Below are 23,598 nucleotides of genomic sequence, written 5' to 3'. Positions count from 1 at the left end.
AAAAGAAACAAATATTGTATGACTTGATTCATATAAAATACTTAGAATAGGCAAATTCTTAGAGACAGAAAATAGATTACCAGTTACCAAGTGCTAGCGGCAGGGGTAATGAAACCATATTGGTAACACAATATTCAGGTATGTTGGGTTTTTTTTTGTTTTTTGGTTTTTTTTCTAATTATTGTCTTAGGATAGAGTCCTAGAAGTGGGATTATCAGGCCAAAGATTAAAACCGTTTTTAAAGCTTTTGTCTGTTGTGATTTTTTTTCAGAAAGGCTGTACCAATTTACGTTTTCAACAGTAGTGTATTAGCGTACCCGTAGAAATAATATTTTTTGAATCCAAATTGAGACATACAAATTGACAAATATTGATATATTTATAGGATAAAAGTAAAGAATTATTTAAACTCAAAACTATTCTAGGAAATTTAGGTTGTGATTTAAAAGATTTTAAAGAAATGACTGTTTCCCTTTTCACAAATGGCCAAAGCATTACTAGATTGAGTGAATTTTTCTTTTGCTGCATCTACCCATAAAATCTAGAATTGGAATGAAATTCAGAATCCTTGTGTTCAACCCCTTAATTTTACAGCCTAATTAATTTAACCCAGAGAGATAAAATGAGTCCCCATGTTGGTTTTGGGCATCTAGAAGTAAGAGATAAGTCTTAAGGCAGAGGAAAGAAGGATGAGGGAGAGGGAAGAAGGTTTGGGAGATAAGAGAAAAAAGTGGATGAGAAGAGAGAAGAGGGAAAATGGAAAAGAAGAGAGAGAGGGAAAAAGAACAAGGAAAGGAGGAGAGGAAAGAGGAGGCTTGCAGTATCTACAGTCAGGGACTCTTCCTGTGGGGTTGCAGGCTCTCTTGACCTGACCCAAGGAATCACCATATCAAGGGCACATGTTTTGGCTTTCCTCTCTTGGTCTTAGTCATGCCGACTGGACATTTGGGTCCCAATGAAAAACAGATGCCATGGAACTGAACTTCCCAGAAAAACAGACCAGCAGTTCATATTTATCTCCAGAGCTAAGGAGCTATGAGTAATGAAAACCTCAGAAAGAGCAGGGAAAAGAACTACTAGCACCCAGAGTCTTCCATGTAAAGCCATCTGTTTAATTACAAAGGAAACTGGGACAAATATGTTTTTAGTTATAGGGGTTTGGAAAGAGACAACTAAAGGGGGATCTTCTTTCCTTTTTTTGTATTAGACAGGACTTCTTTGGGTCCCAAGAGTCAGAAATGCAACTAAAATACTTTAACTTTTAAAAGAATTTATAATTGAGAACATCCAATGGAAAACATGGACATGATGAGATCTTGGAAATCAATCCATATGACAAGTCTTTCTCCCTCCTTTCTCCCCCTCCCTCTCCACTTGGCTTTCCTGGGTATTGGTATTGGGTCCATCCTGGGCAGATTTCCCCATGTGGTAGCAAAGACACCCCCTGGAAATTCTAGTAATGATCATCCTCACCAACACCAATCACGGGGATGGGTGACATCACCTTTCAGAGAGTTCCACCATGTCCTGTGTGAGCTCTGATTTGCCTGTTTGGGTGCCTGTATCCATTGCAGAACCCATCCTTGGGAAATGAAATAATTTGATTAGTTGGCTTGGGCTGGAAGAAGATAGATTCTACCTCTTTTTGAGCAAGTTGTGGCTATTTATGTTCACCTAGAAAAATCATCCATTTCCTTTGGATTTCCAAATATATTTGCCTACATTACATATAATATTTTCTTAATAACCTTTTTTACCCTTTTCATATCTGGTAGTGTCTTTCTTATCCTTTGTAATTTTTGGATATTTGTGCCTTGTGGTGGTAGTTTCGAGGCTGTATGCACCCCAGAAAGGAGCATTATCTTTTAATCCATTCCTGAGGGTGCAGACCTGTTGTAGGTGGAACCTTTTGACTAGGTTATTTCAGTTGAGGCCTGCCCTAGGTGGGTCATAATCCTCTTACTGAAGTCCTTTAAAAGAAGTTACAGGACTCAGAGATAAGGACACACCCACAGAAGCTGAGAGAGGAAGCCACTGAATCCAGAGGCTGAAAACAATTAAATCCAGGAGAGAAGGACCAGAAGATGTTGCCACATGCCTTGTCATGTGACAGAGGAGCCCCAGATCCCAGCAGTTTGTCTTCAGAGTCCAGGTATCATCCTCTTGATGCCTTGAATTGGACATTGTCACGGTCTAAGAAAGATAAATTGTAAGTTAATAAGACACCATTGTAAAAGCCAACCCATTTCTGTTATATTGCATTTCAGCTGCTTTAGCAATCCAAAACATTTTTTTTTCTTATTTTATCTTTCTTGATGAAGCATTTAAGAAATTGATCTTGTTTCCACTGACCAATTTATTGTTTCATGGCCTGTTTGGCTGTTGGGTTTTGTTTTTGTTTTGTTTCTTTGTATGTTGTATGATAGGGGTCACATTTCATTCTTTTTCCATGTGACTATCCCATTATTGCACCACCATTTGTTGATTTGTTTGGTGGGAGGTGGGGGAGGTGGGGGGTGGGGCAGGGAGTGCATGAGCCAGGAATGGGAACTCGGGTTTCCCACATGGTGGCTGTTGGTTTTTAATTCCTAATTAACATCTGCCACTATTTTTTACTAATGCCTACTCCCAGTCTGTTTATAGTTTACTTGTTTGTTTCTTTTCTAGATTCTTGAGTAGAATTCAAAGTTCAGTTATGTTCAATATTTTTTTAATAATGAAAGCATTAAAGGCTATAAGTATACTTACCCCAAATCCAAAGACTTTAATATGTGACATTCCTATTGTAACTAATATTATAATCATGTGTAATTACAGTATGTGTTTTCTCCTTGACCCAAGAGTTATTTAAAAATAAGCAGTTTGTCTTATTGGTTGTTGATTCGAGTTTCAAAATTATTAGTTTTGGAGTTTCAATGAAATTTTGGCTTATTATATCATGGATAAAAAATGGGATTTGTGTAATCTCTATTATTTATTTCTTCTCTTGGAGTTGAGACTTTTTGCAGCCTAAAATACAATCCATTTTTCAAACATGTATTGTACTATTCTATTTTGGTTTGCTAGGGTTACTATAATGAGTCCCAGACTGGTTGGCTTAATGATAGAAAAATTATTTTAACTTTTTTTTAAATTGTTAAATATAACATGTATACCTAAAAGCAATAAATTTCCAAGTACATTTTTAAAAGCAGTTATAGAACAGATTTTAAAGTTTGGTGTGGGTTACAGTTTCATGATTTTTCGTTTTTTCTTCTAGCTGCTCCATGACACTGGAGACCAACAGAAATATCAATAAAAGGATTCAGCAGTCATACTCATTTGTTTAATCCTATCTTCTCGTTATACCCTCCTTTGCTTTAAATAACATATATACACAAAGACAATACATTTCAAAGTACATCGCAACAATTAATTGCACAACACTTTTCAGAGTTTGGAATGGGTTACAATTCTACAATTTTAGGTTTTTATTTTTAGTTGCTCTAACGTACTGGAGACTAAATGAAATATCAGTATAATGACTCAGGACTCAAAATCATTTGTTAAACTTTATCTTCTCTGTGTAACTCCACCATCACCCTTGATCTTTCTCCTACTTTTTAGGGGTATTTGGGCTATGCCCATTCTAACATTTTCATGTTGGAAGGGGATGTCGATAATATGGGATGGGATAGAACTAGTTGATGTTCTGGAAGGGCTGACCACTTTGCATTTCAGGACTTATCTGATCCAGGGACCCATCTGGAGTTAATGACAGAAATTTATTGTCTCACGCTCTGGGAGGTTAGAAGTCCAAAATCAAGATGTTAGTAGGACCACGCTTTCTCCAAAGTCTATAGCATTCTGGCAATGGCTTCATAACTCAATCTTTGCCTCCATCAAATGACCATCTGTCTCCTTTTGTTTCCTCCACTTCTAGTATTGGGTCCAACTTTCCCCTGCTTATAAGGACTCTAGTCATATTAAGGTCCACCCTTTACTGATAACATGTTCAAATATCCTGTTAACAAATGAGTTCACAACACAGGACCAGGGGCTAGGACTTGAGCATGTTGTGGGGGATGTGATTCGATCCATAGCATGTCCCCAGAAGAGGCAGATATCTAGAAAAGGAGGGAGATACTAATGATCTGTGATTTGTGGTTTAAGAGCCATATGGGTCAGATCCTCCAGCCCCAATCCTTACCCAGACTGCAAACAGACTCACCCCAGGATGCACTCACACTTGGTTTGGGCCATGACTGACTGAGACAACAGAAATGTTGACTGCAAGAAGGAGCCCTGAACAGGGGCACATATGGGAGACAGGCCTCCCGCCTGGACCAGCTCCTGGCACTTCATCAGTTCACCCCACGTCCTTCCGCTGAGTGGGCTGCTGTGAGTGGATGTTACCGATATAGTTATCAGACAGGATGAGAAGCCAGATGTGGAGCATAGGAGAAAGAAGGGAAGCTAAAAAGCACCAGGACCATAGAAGAACTCATTCCACAGACTAGTTCAATGGGATGACAGCCACACTACCAGATTCTGGAGGCCACACTGACTAAAAAAAGGCACACAACCACTGGCATATCTGCCATTCTTATCCCTGGACATGCCATCTCTGCCCTGGTCCCCCAGAATGGGTTCTCCATGTCTCTGCCTTTTCTCTCCTCTGGCTCCAGAGTTAAATGTGAGGTGGGGCCTCTGACTGACAAATCTAGCTTGTATGCAGCAAGGCCTGCAAAAACAAAGATCTGTGCTCTCCGGTCTATAGATGAGGAAAAGCTTATCTCCCACCAAATCTCACAGGGAGAGGAATTTCCCCAATACAGGGAGGGGTTCAAATGTTTGGCAATACAAAGTCGAAAAAATGTCCACCCAAAGAGCAAATGAAACCAAGCGAAAGCATGCTGAGTTGCCTTAGGTAGTTTCTTCAAAATTGTTCATATAATCACACACCTTCCAGATGGCACAGTGATGCTTCTGATGTGCTTCATAATATCAAAAGCCATCCATCATAGCCCTTCTTACCCATTGATCTCTATTCTGTTTCTTGAGCAGAGTAAAGATCAGTTGCTTGGAGGCACTTGGAGCAATGTAAAACAGGCATTTTAACATTCAGCTTGAGACTCTTCCTTCATTTTTTGGTGACAAGTGTAAGCTAGCACTTAATACATTTTGTCAGCCAATATGGGTCAAAATTATTTGCAAAAAAAATGCATAGTAATAGCAAAGAGAAAGGCCACAGAGAAGTAGAGGAGTTAAAAAATACCTTGCTGATCACATTCAATGGTACACCATTATGGGGGGAAAAAATCAATTCCTACCTCTCCTGATTCATTAAAATAGCTTCAGATGAATTCTTTAAATGTTAAAAAATATAAGAGAATTAAGAGAAAATGGAAGAAAGGCTGTTTCTCTCCTGGTAGGAGCCTGTTCTAGTTTACTAGCTGCCAGAATGCAATATACCAGAAACAGAATGGCTTCTAAAAAGGGGAATTTAATAAGTTGCTAGTTTACAGTTCTAAGGCCAAGAAAATGTACCAATTAAAACAAGTCTATAGAAATGTCCGATCAAAGGTATCCATCCAGGGAAAGATACCTTGGTTCAAGATGGCCGATGAAGTTCAGGGTTTCTCTCTCAAGTGAGAAGGTATATGGAGAACACAGTCACGGTTTCTCTCTCAGCTGGAAGGGCACATGGCGAACATGGCATCATCTGCTAGCTGTCTCTCCTGGCTTCCAGTTTCATGAAGCTCTCCAGAAGGTGTTTTCCTTCTTCATTTCCAAAGGTCCTGGCTCGTGGACTCTCTGCTTCGTGATGCGGCAGCATTCTCTGCTCTCTTCGAATCTCCTTCATCCTCCAAAATGTTTCCTCTTTTATAGGACTCCAGAAACTTTTCAAGATCCACCCAAATGGGTGGAGACATGTTGTCCCCTAATTCAGTTTAACAACCACACTTGATTGATTAAATCACATCTCCAAAGAGATGATCTGATTATAGTTTCAAACATACAGTATTGAATTTGGATTATTCTGCCTTTACAAAATGGGATTTTGATTAAAACATGGCTTTTCTAGGGGACATACATCCTTTCAAGCCAGCGCAGAGCCTAAAGGGAGTTTCAGAGTTCTGCAGGCACCTAGTAAGACCTCCAATCCCTCTTACCCTCCAGACTCATAGCCTTACACTACAATCGAGCCTGAGGCTGTCTGCTCTTTCTCATTATGACCTTTATCCCTATTCATATACAAGAAGCCCAAATTCTCATCCACCCTCTTCCTCAGACTCTCATCTTCATATGGCACTATACATCCCCTCTTCCTATCCCACTGTCTACCTTCCCCAATTCCCAAAACCTTGCTACTCTTCCTTCTGGAATTCATAGTCAGACATCAACAAACACCCGGATAGCCTTAATCTCGTGCACTTTCAGAGGCTGTGATCTCCCATATGCTCCTTGGACTGCTGGACTGGGAGGTGGGATAGGTGTCCTCTTTGCTCCATATCATCACTTCCACATTATTCTCCCTCCTTCATCCCTTCAACCCCCCAGCTATGGCTCTCATGCTATCAGATTATTTCTCTACTGCCTTCTTTGTTATAAACATCTACTGACCCCCAGGATCACCCACCTATCCTTGAAAGACTTCAGTTCCTGGCTCACTGTTGCTCTCTCCAGTAATATTCAGAAGTCTCATAATTCTTGGAAATTTAAATATCTGCATAGAGGATCATTCCAAAACCTGAATTCTTATTCCCTAACCCTCTACTTTGATGATTTTGATTTCCATCCAGCATAATCTTTTCACTCCTATTATCATAGCCCAAATACAGTTGTTGCAATAGCAGAATCCTCCCCATTAGCTCAATTCCAACCATCATAGTCTCCTGACACCTCAGTCTTTCCAGTTTATTCCTCTCATTATCCCCTACTATTTTTTCACTCCCACCAGGAACTAAAATACATTGATCTCGGTATCATTTTGCTTTCCATCTCCCCATAATGTTCTCATTTTCCTCCTTACCCAGCTTAGATCCATAGACCAATGTTATAATCACTCCTCAAATTTGCCTCAACTCCTCTGCTCCTCTCTTGCTCTTTCTTTTCCCCTATTGTCAACGACCCAATCCTGATTAAATTAGCTGACTGCCTAAAAACAACAGACCTACTGGTCTCATTTCAAATTCATGATGAAGGTTGTAGGGCTGATCATAAAACTGAATCTTGAATTCTTTGAAGCAGTCTCTCATTCTCCAGTAGGTCATTTTCATCAGCAGTGTAAGAGCCCCACTACTAGTTAGTGCATCATTTTCCCACCATGGTTTGACTGTCTCAGGGAAATCTGACCAAGAGGGCCACACTTCCTTATGGTACTCAGCACCCTCTGCAAAAAAGACTCTGAGACCTTTTACTGTTGTCTTCAAATGGATCTAATGGTGGCACAATGGACTGCAGAGGGATTGAGCTGTTAAGACAGTCCAGCTGTTGCTATTCTTCCTTAATAAATATTATGCAATCCTGCCCCTCATCTCCCAAGCCAACCAACCATAGCTCTAGTAATTCACCTGATTTCTGCCCCTGGCAGCCACAAATTTCTCTCCTTTTACACTCAGTATAGGTGTACGTCTCTGAAATATTACCTGAAATGCATGAGAACATTCTGTGAACCTAGAGCAGACCTTAGTACTAGTTTGTCTCATTTAGTATTTAATCAGAGCTGAGGCAGACCATCAAATTGGTAAGAAATTTTCCCTATCTGGAATAGAATTAGAACAACAAAGGCCCTGTTTGGGCAACTTTCTTTGCACCTATTTCCTGGTCCTCAGCCAGCAATTATTTTCTGTATACTTCCTTCTTGTCATGCAATAAAGTGAAAGCCATTGATCACCCAGTTGACCATACAATCTAGTTACTATGTTCATGATTCCCATAAACTTCCCTCAAATCCCATCATTGGTCCATGTCCTAGTTTGCTAGCTGCCAGAATGCAACACACCAGAGACAGATTAGCTTTTAATAAAAGGGGATTTATTTTGTTAGTTCTTCAGAGGAAAGGCAGCTAACTTTCCACTGAGATTCTTTCTTACATGAGAAGGCACAGGATGGTCTCTACTGGCCTTCTCTCCAGGCCTCTGGGTTCCAACAACTTTCCCCAGGGTGATTTCTTTCTGCATCTCCGAAGGCCTGGGCTGAGCTGTGAGTGCTGAGATGAGGTATGCTGAGCTGCTTAGGCTGTGCTACATTGCACTGTCTCATTTGAGCACCAGCCAATTAAGTCAAATGTCATTCATTGCAGCCGACTGCAGATGTAAATCAGCAACAGATGAGGTTCACATACCATTGGCTCATGTCCACAGTAACAGAACTAGGTGTCTTCACCTGGCTAAGCTGACAACTGAATCTAACTACCACAGTCCACCAGACCTTCTTCCTGCCTCTTCCACAAATCTGTGCCTCTGTTGATGTCTCATGTCACTAAAACTATCAAGAATTTACAGGGTCTGTGATTTTACTCTACTTGCAAGCTAGCAAGATAACTTACCATAGATACATGGAAGTTGGCAAAAGAAATGAGACTTCTGGGCCAGAAGCAAAGAACTCTATTACAACAATAGCAGTAGCTTCTGTTGATTCCCAAGTCTCAAATCCCACCAAGTAACACAAAGGATCAAGTTAATGGGGAGAAACATTGAGTTTAGGGAACCTGGTTCTTTTATAACAGGCAGTAAGCATGCTTGCCCTTGTTCTGGAGGAAGACGTGATCTTCCAAGAGTATAAGATACTCTGCCCTTTGCTTTGGAAGGAGATGCACTTTTTTTTTTTTTTTCACCTCCAGGGCTTTGTGCTATACAACCATCCTTGAATAAACAGTCCAAAACAAAGGCAGTCTGTGCCTCTGCTTGTAAGATGTACAGAAATATGAAAAATGCATAGAAAATTGTCTCCCTACAGAATGGTTCCATTCTCTAGGGTTCATTGGCCTTAGAATTTTTGCAATTACATTATTTTGTCATTTCATTGAGAAAATGCAAGAACAAGAGAGCCAGGTGTATGTGTTTAAAGTGTCATCTTTGTCTCTGAAATCCTGAAATTTGTGTGAACTTTATTTTGATGAACATGCTTTACTCCCATGACAGGAAAACTCAATTCATTTTCAAGAAAGAAATTTTTTTCTGATTAGGTAGGTCAAATGCCCTTTCACAAATGGAATTCCTCAGTCCTTTTTTAATAATGCAAAATCTCAATTTGATTTGAAGAGAAAGGGTTGTCTTTCCATTATTCCTTCTAAAGCTTCTTCAATGGCTTCTCCTCTGATATCCCTGAAGGGTTAGATTCCCTAAGTTTTCATATCTAACAGGGTTTTCATTTAGATTGACATCATTTTAGTTGGCCTGGCCTATTCCCAGTAACTAAGCACCTTGTACAGATTGCTAGTTTAATGACATAGTTGTTTTCCTGAGCAAAAGAATTAAATATGACACTTTCCAAGGCATTTCTGGTTCATATGATCGATCTGTTTTGGGGTAGGTTTTATGGTTTGCTTAAGGTTGCACCATATAGCCCCCTCTATGAAAGGAATTAACATTTCAAAAATGAAACTTGGCACATGATGTGTCATTCATAAATATTTGTTAAATGAATGGGTGAATGAGCACATGATGTGCCATTTATAAATATTTGTTAAATGAATGAGATAAGAAATAAAGGTCCTAGGATGGTAGTGAGTGATGATCAAACCAAATCATGATCATATGTCTTTATTTGTCTACAGCACTTTTAAACGTTATAATTTGAAACAGACTGTCCTACAAGCTCATAAAGATGCTATACTTCATAATTGTGTTAGATTCAGTTGTCAGCTTGGCCAGGTGAGCATACCTAATCTTGTTGCTGTGGACATAAGCCAACAGTACGTGAACCTCTCTGCTGCAATGAGTGACGTTTGACTTAATTGGCTGGTGCTTAAATGAGAGAGCTCAGTGTAGCACAGCCTAAGCAGCTCGGCATTCCTCATCTCAGCACTAGCAGCTCAGCCCAGGCCTTTGGAGATGCAGAAAGAAGTCACCCCAGAAAAAGTTGTTGGAACCCAAGGGCCTGGAGAGAAGACCAGCAGAGACCATCCTGTGCCTTCCACGTAAGAAAGAGCCTCAGTGGAAAGTTAGCTGCCTTCCCTCTGAAGAACTAACAAAATAAACCTTTTATTAAAAGCCAATCCGTCTCTGGTGTGTTGCATTCTGGCAGCTAGCAAACTGAAAATAATTATTTTCAGGTTTACCTTTGTTTTCTACTATTTTTTAAACACTTTTTACTGTGAAATATAACATATATACAAAAAAGTGATAAAATTTCAAAGTACATTTAAACAAGCAGTTAGAGAACAAATTTCATGGTATGGGTTACAGTTCCACAATTTCAGGTATTTCCTTCTGGCTGTTCTAAGACAACGGAGACTAAAAAGAAAATATCACTATAATGATATTATATGAGTCATACTCATTTGTTAAATTTTATCTTCTCTGTTACAACGCCTCCTTCTCCTTTGATCCTTTTCCTAACCTTTAGGGATATTTGGGCAATGACTAGTGTAACTTCCTCATGTCGAAAAGGGGTGTTGACATTATGGGGTAGGGGATGCAACTAATTAATGCTCTTGGAGAGACTGGGAACTCTGGATTTCAGGGCTTCTCTGTCCTAGGAACCATCAGGAGATTTTACGTTTCAGAAAAATAAGCTTAGTGAGCAAACCTTTTATAGAGTCTCAGATAGAACCCTGGGTATTCTTTACGGTTTACAGGGATTCTGTTGGTTGGGGCTTAGCATACCATGGCAATTAGCAGTATTCACTGAAGCTTGAAGAACAGTAACTTCTGAAATAGCCTCTTGACTCTATTTGAAATCTCTTAGCCACTGATACCTTATTTTGCTACACTTCCTTTCCCCCTTTTGGTCAGGTAGACATTATCTGTCCCATGGTGCCAGAGCCAGGCTCCTCACTGAGAGTCATGTTCCACATTGCCAGTGAGATTTACACTTCTGGACATTGTATCCCATGTAATGGGGAGGGTAATTATTTTACTTGCAGAGTTGGGCTTAGAGAGAGAAAGGCCACATCTGAGCAACAAAACATCCTCCAGAAGTAACTCTTGGGCACAGTTATAGTTAGGCTTAGCTTTTCTGTTACAGAAGTAAGTTTCATAAGAGCAAGCCTCAAGATGAAGAGCTTGGCCTATTAACGTGGGAGTTCTTAATGTTTGAGAGAAGAAAAGGGATTTCCCAGGTGGGAAAGTTTAATAGTTTCATATTTTTTCTCCAGTCCCTCAAGGAACTTTGCTACTACTTTTCAATTATCTTATGCTCCACTGTTAATGCAACCATTTCCTGCCAAGCTGTTGATGAATTTGTAGTGAATGATCAGGTTTTCCTTGTACAATGAATGGCACATACTTGTGGCCAAATTAAAAAAAAAACTTTCTACTTCCACCTTTCCTTCTTCCCAGAGCCTATACCCTTACACCCTCTTGAAATACCCTTTCAATGGAAGATGGGATAATCTGTGTAAGAAACAGTACAATTAATCCTGTTATATGCGGAGTGAAATCATAAGCCCTTGTATACAACACTCTTAACCAGTCAGTGAAGGAGTGATAAGTCTTTGAACACACAGAGTTAGCTAAATACTCAGCCTTTACAAGCATATCTTGGGAAAGGTCTCTAAGAGCTAGACAGGTAAATGTACTAACTTTTTACTCACAGACAAAATTCTGAGCTTTATTCTCAATTGTTAACTTTCAGGGAGATCTTGAAATATCACTGAAGCCACCCAAATTTCCTAAATGTGTATATCAGGCAGAAAAGGAGGAGGGGGGCAGTGGAAAGATAAGGAAAGGAAGGGAAGGGAAGGGAAGAGAAGGAGGAACATAATTGAATTGAAACATCCGTACAATGTCTATATCTTCTGTCTCAGAAATCTGTGTCACTTTTGGCCAAAGTTACTTTCAAAAAGTATTAGTTCCCTATAGACAGCTTAAAGCCTTCCTTAAATGTCATGGCTAAAAATGAATCAAATCCCTGGCTAATTTCTTTCAAGACAAGACAATACAAGATTATGTTACATTGCTTGCTTCTGCCTGGAGTTCTTCCCATCTAAAAATAAATAAGTATATTTAACATGAGAAAGAAATCCTAAACCTTTAAAGAAAATCTTGGTTTGACTTGTTACATGACACGCTAGTGTGCATACAAGCTGCTATATTTGTCCTCACTTTGTCTTGGCTTTAGGTGCTTAAAGGCATACCAAAGAGACATCTTGCTTAAATTACCAAGGTTCAGGCTTTTAGGAGACCCTGTATTAGCAAGGAGGCGCCTCATTCAGACTGTGCCTTCTCTCTCTAAACTTGGGTCACAACCTCCAGACAAGCTGGCAACTCCAAATGAATTTAAAGTATTTGAGAAACTAAGTTGGGTGGTATACCACCTTCTCATTCATTGTTGTGTCACTCAAGCCTTAATAATGAGGTCCATTTTTTCTATCTTTAAAATGTAATGAAATCTCAGCTCAATTCATTTGGGACTCATTTTGGAAAGCAAGTGGATAAATGTATCAACAGTCTTAAAATCATTATAGCTTTCCTCTTAGTCATTTTTCCTAAACAAAGCTTCCTAAACATTCAAAATGTTGTCATAGTGTTGGAATGTTGAAAAGGCTCTAAATGTCCAATCACAGGACACTAGTTAAATAAAGTGTGATTTTATTTACAAAGAGTTTTTAATAATATTAGCAAATACTTGAAAGAAAATTAATATATTGATATTGGTTATCTGGATGAGGGAGCTAGGCATGATTTTTTTTTCTTTGAAGATTACTGTAATTGACATCTAATGTTTACCTAAGAAGAAAAGTCAAATTAATTTACTTTGTAAAGTAGATATATGCAGGTGCAGATTCTAGAGAGTTTAACACACCATGTGTATTTAGGCTTTCATGTCAGATAACTTTTTCATAAGGCTCAACTTTCTACCTAAAATACTCTTCCAGCTACTAGAAGAAAAATGCTGTGCATGGTAATAATGTATTTCATGACTTATTAGGAAATTATTTATCATCATAATCACAGCTACCCTTTACTGTGTACCTGATCTAGAGCAGATGCCAAGACAAGTGCTGTCATTGAATTTAATTTAATTTTTATTGTATTCATTAATTTGACATATATTTTTAAGCAACCATTAAATCCTAAGCACAGGACATTTTTAAGCACAGAAATACAAGGGTGAATAAGAAAGTGTCTTCCTGATGAAGGAAACCTGACGTTAATCAAATAAGGCAAGTCATGTTATGGCGCCGATAGATATGTGGGAGGGCACAAAAGAGGGGTGACTGCACCCACGTCAGGGGAGAAGGTCACAGCAGACATGCTTCAAGGAAAGGCTAATGCTTGGGCTGAACCTAACACAAAGTTCCCTGTTCCTGGAGGGAGGGAAGGCGAGTCTGAGTCAAGGAACCAAGCTGCCAGAGGACCAGCTTGACTCCTTCTTCAGAAACCACTAGCCGATAGGTAGACTTTCCCCAGCTGGCTGAGGGCTCCCAGGACAGACATTATAGATGTTTTCCATTTTCTCATATGTAGATTTCATATTTTCTCAAGCTCATTTTACCAATAATGTGATTTTTAAGTTTTTTATTTATTTATATTTTTGGGGGCATGGGCAGTCTCCAGGAATCAAACCCGGGTCTCTGGCATGGCAGGAGAATTCTGCCATTGAGCCACTGTTGCACCACTCCAACAATGTGATTTTCTACAATCCTTACTTCTTGTAATCCTGTAAAAGTGTTTATAAATACTTCCATAAGTGTTCAGTAAGTATTTATAAATAGTTCCAAAATGCATAACTCTTTGGATTAAAGAATGGCCCACAGAAATTGGCTTCCATGATGGCAGAAAACCTCAAAGCTAGTCTTGCTGACAGGTCTTTGTCAGATACTTAAACTGAATGACTTCCTTAAATTAAATTTCTCTTAATTTAAGAGAGGGGAGGACAGATGTTCCTGCAAATTCCATCAAAACCTTAGAAGGAAATAGGCAGTTATGACTTCTTGGGAACTAAATTTACATTAACTCCAAATATAGCTAGCACTATCATTCAATTCAAGCCCACTTGCTAATGAAGATGTTAATACTACCCAACATTTATTGACAAGCATCTACGTGCCAGGCACTCTTCAAAATGCTTCACACAGATTATCACCATTAACCATTATATCCACCCCACAAAGCAGAAGTGTTTCTAACCTCCATTTACTGATGGGCTAGCTAATTGTGAAAAAAAGCCATGAAAGTTCATTTTCATTAGCCACTTGATACCTCGAGTAAACAAAATCAGCCATACTGAAAGGGGTGTAGCACTTACTAAGAAGTGATTTAATTGCAGGTTGGCTCAAATCTGTTTAAACACTATTCTCCCTGTTATTGGAATCCACTAGCTTTCAGTTAAGCAGTTATACAAAGCAAATATAACACACCTTAACCTAGGACCATATTGATTACATCTTTATACATTTGTAAATATTCGGTATTCTGCCTCTGAATTTGCAGTAATAAAAATATTCTTTAAATGATCCATCTTAAGAGGACATATCCCAAGTTAGATCACTTGAATACGGATAAAGGAAAAGGGAGGGGTAGGACATTCCAGAGTCCCAGGCTTTGCAGAGGGGTTTCCATCATTCCTATCTGTTTGGATTTTACTAGGGGGCAGCCAGTTACTGACTCCAGGCTGTTTCCAGAAACTTCCAATTATAATCAGCTCAAAGATCCCCTTCTTCCTATTAAGTTGATTATAAGGGTTTCCAGATTAATAAACAAGCTCAGAGTTTAGCACAGGAAGCAGCTATTATATTATAAATCATTATACTCACAATTTTGCCATCTGAATAGATAATGCTATCCAAAGCAAGGCTTCCTTCCTCTGAGATGGATTTTAATAGTCCTAACAGAATGGAACTTTTAAGAAATAGAATCTCCTTGTCCTTGAGGTGTTGTAAACCATTAAGAACACTAGTTTTCCTACAGGTAGATGGAAAAATGGCACAGCTTCAAAGATGCTTAAGCCTCATTCAGGCAAGTCCTTCAGACAGATGGGAAACTGCAATTGAGACCTAGGACTGTAGAGCTCATACTGCTGTGGAATGACTGGCTGACCAATTTTTCTTCCATCTTAATTCTTTTCACAGAACAGCCAATGACTGAAAAGCATTCGAATTTGTTAGTCCCAGAGCAGTGTTCCTCTGTGACATCACAATAAATGGTGAGGGACAGAGAAGGTGGGAAGTGGTGGGGACTTCATACAAATAAGACTTGGGTCTCATATAAGCTTCAAAACAGTTATCGATCCAGGATCAGAAGCTGTTTTTCGATGGGTAAGTCAGGGCAGGCGGAGGGGGTTGGTGGTGGAACTGACCTTGCTTAGTTTTTGCAGGGTCCCTTGAGGAAGGAATGGAAGATAACAAAATCTCCATGTATCAGTTAGGGCTTTTTTTCTTTCACTTTATATGCAGGAGATTCTTTATAAATGTGTCTAGCAAGAACTGTTTCATGAAAACCAAAGACATCCAATGCAATATATTTGTGAAGTATTAATAGAACTTTTAAAACATAGTTCCTTTTTTTGGCCATGGGCAGGCTCCAGGAATCGAACCTGGGTCTCCATCATAGCAGATGAGAATTCTGCCACTGAGCCACTGTTACACCGCCCAACATATTTTCTTTTATAATTGCATTTTGGTAGACCTTCTTTGCATGCCAGACAGATTCATTTGTTGGTCAGAAGCTCATCAATAAGATAATGACCACAAAGATTTAAAATGTCCCTTGAAATAGGAGCTGGATGCCTATTCAGAAACCTGAGGGCTTGGTTGATTCGTTGGTTAGTTAGTTGGTTAATTGGGGAAGAATCTTGTGGTCAATCTTTTCTCCAACTTTCTATCAAGAGCACAAATGTGGAATAAAAGTAAACTGAGATTAAAACAAAGCAGCTATTTCTTTATCAGTTCACTTTGAAAAGGGATGCTTGTCATCTGCATCCCCCTTAGAGCAAACGCTTATTGAGTACCTAGTGGGCAAGACACAACTGGCTCAAGGTCCATTGGGGAAAACAGATGGACATCCAAACAGTGATGAGAGAACAGAAGGCAGGTGCCACAGTGGAGGCAGATGGTAGAAAAGGTCTTGTACCACACTGAGCAATGGAGCTTCCAGGGGTTCAATAATAAGGAAATTCTAATTCTTACCCTCAAAGAGCTTAGGGTTTGGGTTACTTCCTGCCACCACAGAGAGGGAAAACTAGATCTAAGTCCAGAACTCACTGTCCTGTAATTGCTGTAACTTTTGTGGCTCCTATAGGTGGTCAGTTTGAGAGAATAAATGGCTAATCTGCCTCATCAGGAAGTGATGAGGGGAACTTGGTGCTGCATCTATTATACCGAAATAATGAACACCTATTGAGAGCTTACCTTGCACCATGTATGATCCTAGACATTGTGTATGCATTATTTCATTTAACCTCTACTGTAGTCCTATGAGATAGGTACTATCTTTATTTCCATTGTATAAATAAGGCCACCAAGCCATAAAGATATTAATTTACATATCAAAAGTAGCCTGGTCTCTTCAGAATCTGCTCTTAATTCTTCTATTGCTCCATGCCTCCATTGGAGTAATAAAGTAATATTAAGAGTAATAAATACCTGTCCTGATTAAAATAATACCAATATAATAACAGCTTATATAATCAAAAGCTTCCTAGATCTCTGCATACTAATTACTTATTTTAAGAAATATTAAATAAAAGAAAGAAAATTCACACAATCTTCCGGCGTTTCTAATAATGGAATTTGTATCGTGGTCAAACTACAAGTAACATGTTACATTATGCAGAAGCGGAGGTGAAGGACTGATGTATGATCTGCTTCTTCCTGGGCAACCAAGGGAGTCTTGCAAACTAAACCACCAGTGAAAGTATTTGATAGGTTCTTCCTGGCTCCTCTAGAATGAATCTTGGCAGCTGCAGAACATCAATTCAAATGCATAAATAGAAGGACATGGATTATCACAAAGAGGACAGTCCTGAACTCAAGTAATTCCTATTTATATCTGAAATAACCAGAAAAGTTGCGACCAGATTATACGCTGTAGGGTCTTAATTTTAACTTGGTGCAGGAATCCGGGGTGCTGTCTAGAGTTGGGGATGTTTAAATTGAGACGGAAAAAAGGACTGAGAGCAGGGAAGGGTGGAAAGGGGTAATCCTGGAAGAAGGAAGATCACATGCAAAATGCTGAAAGTAAAAGAGGGCATGAGAGGTTAAAAACTGAACTAACTGAAGGTTGGTCCTCAAGAAAGGGCCTGGAGAGAGGAAGCAGAGGCAGGCTGGGGAGGAATTGATCCCTGAAGTAAGAGGAGGCTATTGAAAGATTTCAGTAAAGGCCAAGTTTCTCTACTTCCCAGGCTTTTGCTAAGGATTCATGAAGAAATGTTTATGAAGTACATTTACAGTCTTTAAATGTGAATACTAAGGAAATACCAAGGTGTTTACATCTCTCCCCAGATGGCTGATGCAAAGCATCTTTCATTAGGTCTCCAGGAAAGACACTCAAGGATCTCCTTTTAATTGGGAAGGAGATTCCAGACATTTCCTCATAGCTAATCCCATGAAGCCTGAATCAGAGATCAAAAACTTATACGATATATATATATATATATATATATACATATATTGGGTAGATGGAAATACTAGTGGTCAATGAGAAGGAGGGGTAAGAGGTATGGTATGTATGAGCTTTTTCTTGTTATTTCTTTTTTCTGGAGTGATGCAAATGTTCTAAAAAATGATCGAGGTGATGAATATACAACTATGTGATGACATTGTGAGCCATTGATTGTACACCATGTTTGCAATGTATGTATGTTAAGAATGTGTTTGTATGTTATTTTATGAATAAAAATTTTTAAAAAAAGAAACCTACATGCTTTAAATGACAAATATTCACGCATTGACAGACAGTTTTGGTAGATTCATTCTTCCAAAGAGATGCTTTTGCTCAAAATTTACTGGTAAAGTGATAAAACCATCTCCCGGCCCCCAAAAAATCCTTCTTTGTTGCATGGGAAGATGGGATGCAACAACCACCAGGCATTCACAAAATACCCTTAACTATGGGCGTCCCAGGCATGCAACAAGCAATAAACAGCAACTAGGACCCGTGGAGCCACTGCAACCAAGTAAAGCTACAGCAGTTACTAAAAGCTTGAGTGAAGGGTGGAAAAAAATCCACTGTTGGGAAAACAGAAGAGTACAGCCCAATTCCAGGGCCAAGTGGTTGGGTCATGCCGCAACATGCCTAGGTAATCACCACTTTGCCAAAAAGTGCGCACAACAGGTACCAAATGAATCTTCATCTCCCCTTTTATCCTTATCCTTTTCTAGCCCAAGGACAATGGCAGATGATTATAACCACCTTCCTCTGGAACTTATAATCACTGTACCTATTCACCCAGCCACCAAACTTTTATTGAGCTTCTGCTTTGTTCTGGGCACCGCACTGGCAACAGGTAAACAGAAATTAATAGATCTAATCCCTGCTTTGAGTTGATTGCAGTGAGATGGGAGAGGTAGACAGGGGAAAATGTATTTGTAATAGGGAGAGAGACAGGACTAACACAGCCATGGGAAGCTGTGGAATATATGTTGTCCCCACAGCCAGGGACACGATAAAAAATAAACAGGAATTCCCAGCTGCAAAATCTCACCAAACAATCCTCTTTACTCAAGACAATAGTGGATCTTTAATAGGAAAAACAGGAAGCATCCTATTCAAAATCCCACTGGAAGGATGCAGGCTGAATATTCATTAGGCCAGGGGTGGAGGGGAGGAGGAGTGAGAAAATAGCAGGAAGCCAGGAGCGACCACAGCATGAGAATTTCTCAAACTGTGGAGTCGTGTTTCTTAGACAGCTTCCATAGAGGAGAGGTGTTGAAATTTTTCCTACCCAGGACAAAATATGGCAATGATAACTCGCTTAGATAATGAAATAGTCGTTGGTTCCTGAAAATTGTCAGTTTATAAATTCTATATACATTTTACTATTAAGGCATCTGAGAGGGAAAGCATTGTTTGCTTTCTGTACAATCATCTGCAGTCAGATTAAAGGAATACAGCGACTGTATGAAACCATAATTATGGTGTAGGGAGGTAGGAAAGCTAACAAAGGATGCATTTTCTTCCTACTCTTTTTGATGCTGTTGTTTCTAAGCCACTGCTTTCTTGCTACTGATAAATCCCATCCTTGGGTCTAGCTGACTGGTTGGTGGGCCGTAAGCCTAGAGGCAGATAGTTGGACAAGGGGGTCATATATACCCAGTATTGCTATAAATGCAGGAGAATATATACCTCTAGAAGAATGAGGGTTCATCTTTTCCTCTCTACGTCTGCAAAAGCCAAAGGAAGAAATGCGTATCGACAGTATAATTAACAGTCAGATGTCTTGCTGAATTGAGACATCATCAATGAATGTGGCTCCTCAAAGGGACAGCTGGGAACTTTTAAAAGGTGACCTGAAAAAGAGGGTTTTATGATAAGAACTGAGAAATACTTGCTGGCAATATTTAAGTAAAACAGTTTAATGCATTTGGCTGCTCTGCTGAAAGGAGATCGATGTTCTCTATTAGCCAAATCAGAGGCCAGATGTGTTTGCTTTCCCTGCCCCTGAGAAATGATAAGGTCGAGACGACCCAGTTCTTTCACAGAGTGAGTCACAGCTTTCACCTTTCTTTCCCTCTTCCTTCCACTGCCCACTCCACCTCCAGCCTGCATTCTTTTATCAAATACACAAAGCTACAGCGCCTCAATCCTTTGTGTTCAGGTTCTTTCTCAGGCTTCCTCCTGGGGAAGTGGGAGGGGAGAGTGGCAGTGACTGCCTCGTGTGAGAGAACACCCAACTCCAGGAGGCGGTGCGGGCAGGAGCAGAGTGGGGCAGGCGGCAGATGTCACTACCTACTCCAGTGTCACCTTTTCCTCCCACAGACACAGGTGAAGCCTTGAAGGGGGAGAAAAGGGAGTCTCAGAAAGGTGGCCTGCTGAAGGAAGTGACAAGTATGGCAGAGGAGGCTAGAAGGGGGAATTGATGATTCTTCTACCAGCTTTGCAACAAAACCTTGATTTTATATATACATGTCTCAAGGTCTTGTTTGCATCTTTTTTAAGGGGCCCCAGCTCCTTTCTTCCTACCTGGGCGTGTCCCTGCACACAGGCCTCAAGATAAGGGCTGCTTAACTTTTTTGAGAGAAAGATGCAGTGGGTGCAAATCTCTCTCTAGCCATGATTCTCTCTGCAGAAAATGTACACGCATGCAAACTTTTTTGCAAAAAAAAAAAAAAAAGAAGAAGATCAGTTTTGGCCTTCTCTGGATCTTTCCATATTCCTCTTCTCCAGTGTGAGAAATCCACCTAAAAGCTCTTGGCCAACCTGCCATCCAGCCCCCTTTAAGAGTCTTATATCTGTATGCTTGCAGATACAATGCTTTGGGATTCTGAGCTGTCCTCTTTCCACTCCAAGACCCAACGGTCTGTGCTGTGTCACAATAAGGCCCTTTATAAAATTACTCTCGTGTATTTGATTTCAGGGTTGCCTCAACTTGATGTGGCTGGTTATCCTGTTTAGAGATGAGTCCCCGAGACCTGAAGGCATCTTTTTGCTTCTTGTGAGAGCATAGCTGGGTGCCAACCCCATGTCTTGACTCCAGAACCCTGCTCTGTCTTCTGCATACCACACAGCTTGTTTTCAGAGGCTTTTATGTTTCATCCTTCTCAGCTGGGCACTTACTTAAAATGTGATTCTGGTCCAGATATTTGCACAAGAATTTGGGAATTCAGGTAGCTCCACCTTCAGGGTGAAAAATACTTAAAAAAAAAAAAATCAAAGCATTCTTTGGCATTTCATGGCATGAAAATAAATACTTCAGGTGTACACACCCGTCTGTTTGGACAGGTTTTACATAAATGAGTCCCTCCACAATCTGGTGTGACTTGATCCAATGCTACTTCCCAATACCCCTGATTTGCCTCTTATTTGTGGTTTCCCCCTCAAGTCACCCCAAATGCCTAACCCAAAGGTGGTCGGGAGCCTTGGAAATGAGGTTCGAATCTGGCAGACTACTGGCATCCTGCCAGAGAAGACTCTTTTCTGCTTCGTTCTTTTGAAGAATTTCATAAGTAGTTTCAAATAAATCAGTGCAGCTGATTGGGATGTAGAGTTTATAATTTTCCACCTTTAAAGGAATGATTCCGGTAAGCTTCTCTTTATAAAATGGTGGTATGGGGAGGACAAAGAGCTCCTCAATGGTCAGTAAGGTTCCTGGGCTCTTGGGTGATGGTGAGTTATAGTTTTGTTGATGGTACAGGGTGGTCCTGTATTTACATGTACATATCTGAGGACAAACTCAATGATAGCGTTGTTGGTAATTCCATTTCTATATTAGGAAAAAGAAAGACAAAAAATACTCGAATATGCATATCAATTACGTGTATGTGAGGACCTTCAAATATTACAGTGAGAATTAGAGAACTCTTAGGACAATTCTAAATAACCTGGTAGAGATAAGAAGAGGTCCATTTTGGCCTTAAAAGACAGGCAGCTCTATTTAGCTGGTGGGCCAGACGGGGGGAAGCACAAGTTGTAATACCAAGAGGTTTGCAGAGTCACCAGGAGAAGGCTGGATGAGGCTTCTCAAATTCTGGCCTTATCTTGATGCCTTTGGACCCTGAGATTATACAGATTAGGGGAGATTGATTCACCTCACCTACGAGCAGGCAAATTGAAATGCAGTTTTCAATTTGGAAGAATTGAAAAGGGTGCCAAGTTCGAGGAGGGAGAGGTAGAGAAAGAAGACTCTCCAGAACTGTCCCCAACACGGTGTGCTTTGAGATGTGGGGCAGCTAAAGCCCTCACGGGGCAGGATGGAAATTTCAGTGCTAATAACCAGCTTTTCTTTTTTCTACTTGGCGATCTTATTTAAATCACTAAGCAATCACCGTGGAGGAGGGGGCAGGGAAGAGCTGCCCCTAATCAGCCAGTCTACGGCTCAGGCACAGGTACAAGGCCGAGGGCAGCCCATCCTGTCTGCCTGGACGCACGGACACCCCTGTGCTGTGTTCCGTGCTTGAGGGTCTGAAAGAAATACTGAGGGGTATTTCTTTCTAGTGACTAGAAAACACTGCATTTCCATCAAGAACCCAGAAACTTGGCATCCTAATGTTAATTGAAAGGGTGCCTAGTGAGAATGGAGTGAAGCCAGTGTGAGGCCTGATGCCTTCTCCACTCAGACCCCACCATAATTAGGGTTTTCTGATGTGTGACCTAGATTGGATGTGTCTCTCCCCTGGATATGCTATCTGAATGCTGCCAGCTCCCGTCTCTCTATCTTCATTTCCCTGTGCCCCACGCTGGCCACTCCTTATGGTCACATAGTCTTTTTCCACAAAAGGCATTTCATGCAAATGACCAAGGAGGGAGGAGGGGGCCAAGGAATGGGTGTCATCTATACACTCCAAAGAATGAGTGAGATTTCCTCCCATGGGTCTGAAAAAATGCAGAAACTCTTGGCCGGCCCCACTTTCCCCAACCCCTTATCCCAGCCTTTTCAGCAAATCTCCCTCTGGGGATCTCACACAGGGTCAGGCCACCTGGGCAGTAACCACAGATGCCTGGGAGGTTTGTTCCAGAACCCTGGAAGGTTAGGAGGTTTGCTTATAAATAAGAATCCCAGAAATCCAAGGGGCTACCTGAGTCAAGGCTACAGCAGTTTGGTTGCATGGTCTCCCCTCCTAACCCTTCTCACACCTGCACACTTGTGCACACACACACATATACACACCCATACCTGCACTCAAGTGAGCCAGGACAGGCCTTCTGTACATGAGCCACTGTCTGCTGCAGAGGTGAGATTTTGGAGCCCCCTAAGTATAATGCTAAAATTGTTCTCGAAGTTTCTCCCTACTAGGATTTGGAAGAGCATCAAGAATTAATCTGATAGTTTTAATCCTAAGAACACACTTTTAGAAAATAATTGTATGTTCACACATACATGCACACACACGATATACATATAAAGATGTTCATGGGAGCTTTTCATTTATAGTGGGAAAAATAAAATCTATCAAAGTTTCTAGCATTAGAAAATGCTTAAATAACTCATATTTTATCCATACAATGAATCACTGATAGAAAAACATGTTTTTGCACATTTTGCAAAAATGATACAGTTCTCCAAGAGGTTACAATGTCTGTCCTTGAATTTGGGTGTTATGAGTGTTTTATTTCATTCTTCAGATTCTACTGTTATTTTCTTAGCTTTCTATAATTCATTTGTGTTACAGCTGTAAAAGAAATAAATAGCAATAATGAAAGCTGAAGAAAAGAACTAGGTCTTGTTTGGTCTTTTCTTCATCTCCACCTATCTCTGCCCTATACCTCTCGTCATGGAATTTCCCAACTTTTTTTTCTGAGGCTCAGTAAAAAAAATAAACAATGCCAAAGCTGATACCTAGACCAGGTC

The 23,598-nt window shown here is 40.2% G+C and overlaps 2 long non-coding RNA genes across 5 annotated transcripts in view; one reads left to right on the top strand and one right to left on the bottom strand.

The window, feature by feature from the left end:
- LOC143669710 (uncharacterized) overlaps positions 1-15,266 on the bottom strand; it is a 43,297-nt gene extending 28,031 nt beyond the window's left edge. For 2 of the 3 annotated variants that reach the window (XR_013169003.1, XR_013169005.1), the window contains exons 1-2: positions 14,909-15,266; positions 11,744-11,821 (exon numbers count right to left, since the gene is read on the bottom strand). This is a non-coding gene — a long non-coding RNA (uncharacterized LOC143669710). The remainder of the gene's footprint in view (positions 1-11,743; positions 11,822-14,908) is intronic. The other variant, XR_013169004.1, reaches the window with a different exon arrangement.
- A 3-nt stretch (positions 15,267-15,269) lies between these two features.
- Positions 15,270-23,598, top strand: part of LOC143669709 (uncharacterized) — a 35,604-nt gene continuing 27,275 nt past the window's right edge. The window contains exon 1 of one of the 2 annotated variants that reach the window (XR_013169002.1): positions 15,270-15,409. This is a non-coding gene — a long non-coding RNA (uncharacterized LOC143669709). The remainder of the gene's footprint in view (positions 15,410-23,598) is intronic. The other variant, XR_013169001.1, reaches the window with a different exon arrangement.

The sequence above is a fragment of the Tamandua tetradactyla genome, chromosome 26 (genome assembly GCF_023851605.1).
Source record: "Tamandua tetradactyla isolate mTamTet1 chromosome 26, mTamTet1.pri, whole genome shotgun sequence".
In the NCBI taxonomy this organism is placed as follows: Eukaryota; Metazoa; Chordata; class Mammalia; order Pilosa; family Myrmecophagidae; genus Tamandua; species Tamandua tetradactyla.
This window is presented reverse-complemented; position numbering and strand designations above follow the sequence as displayed.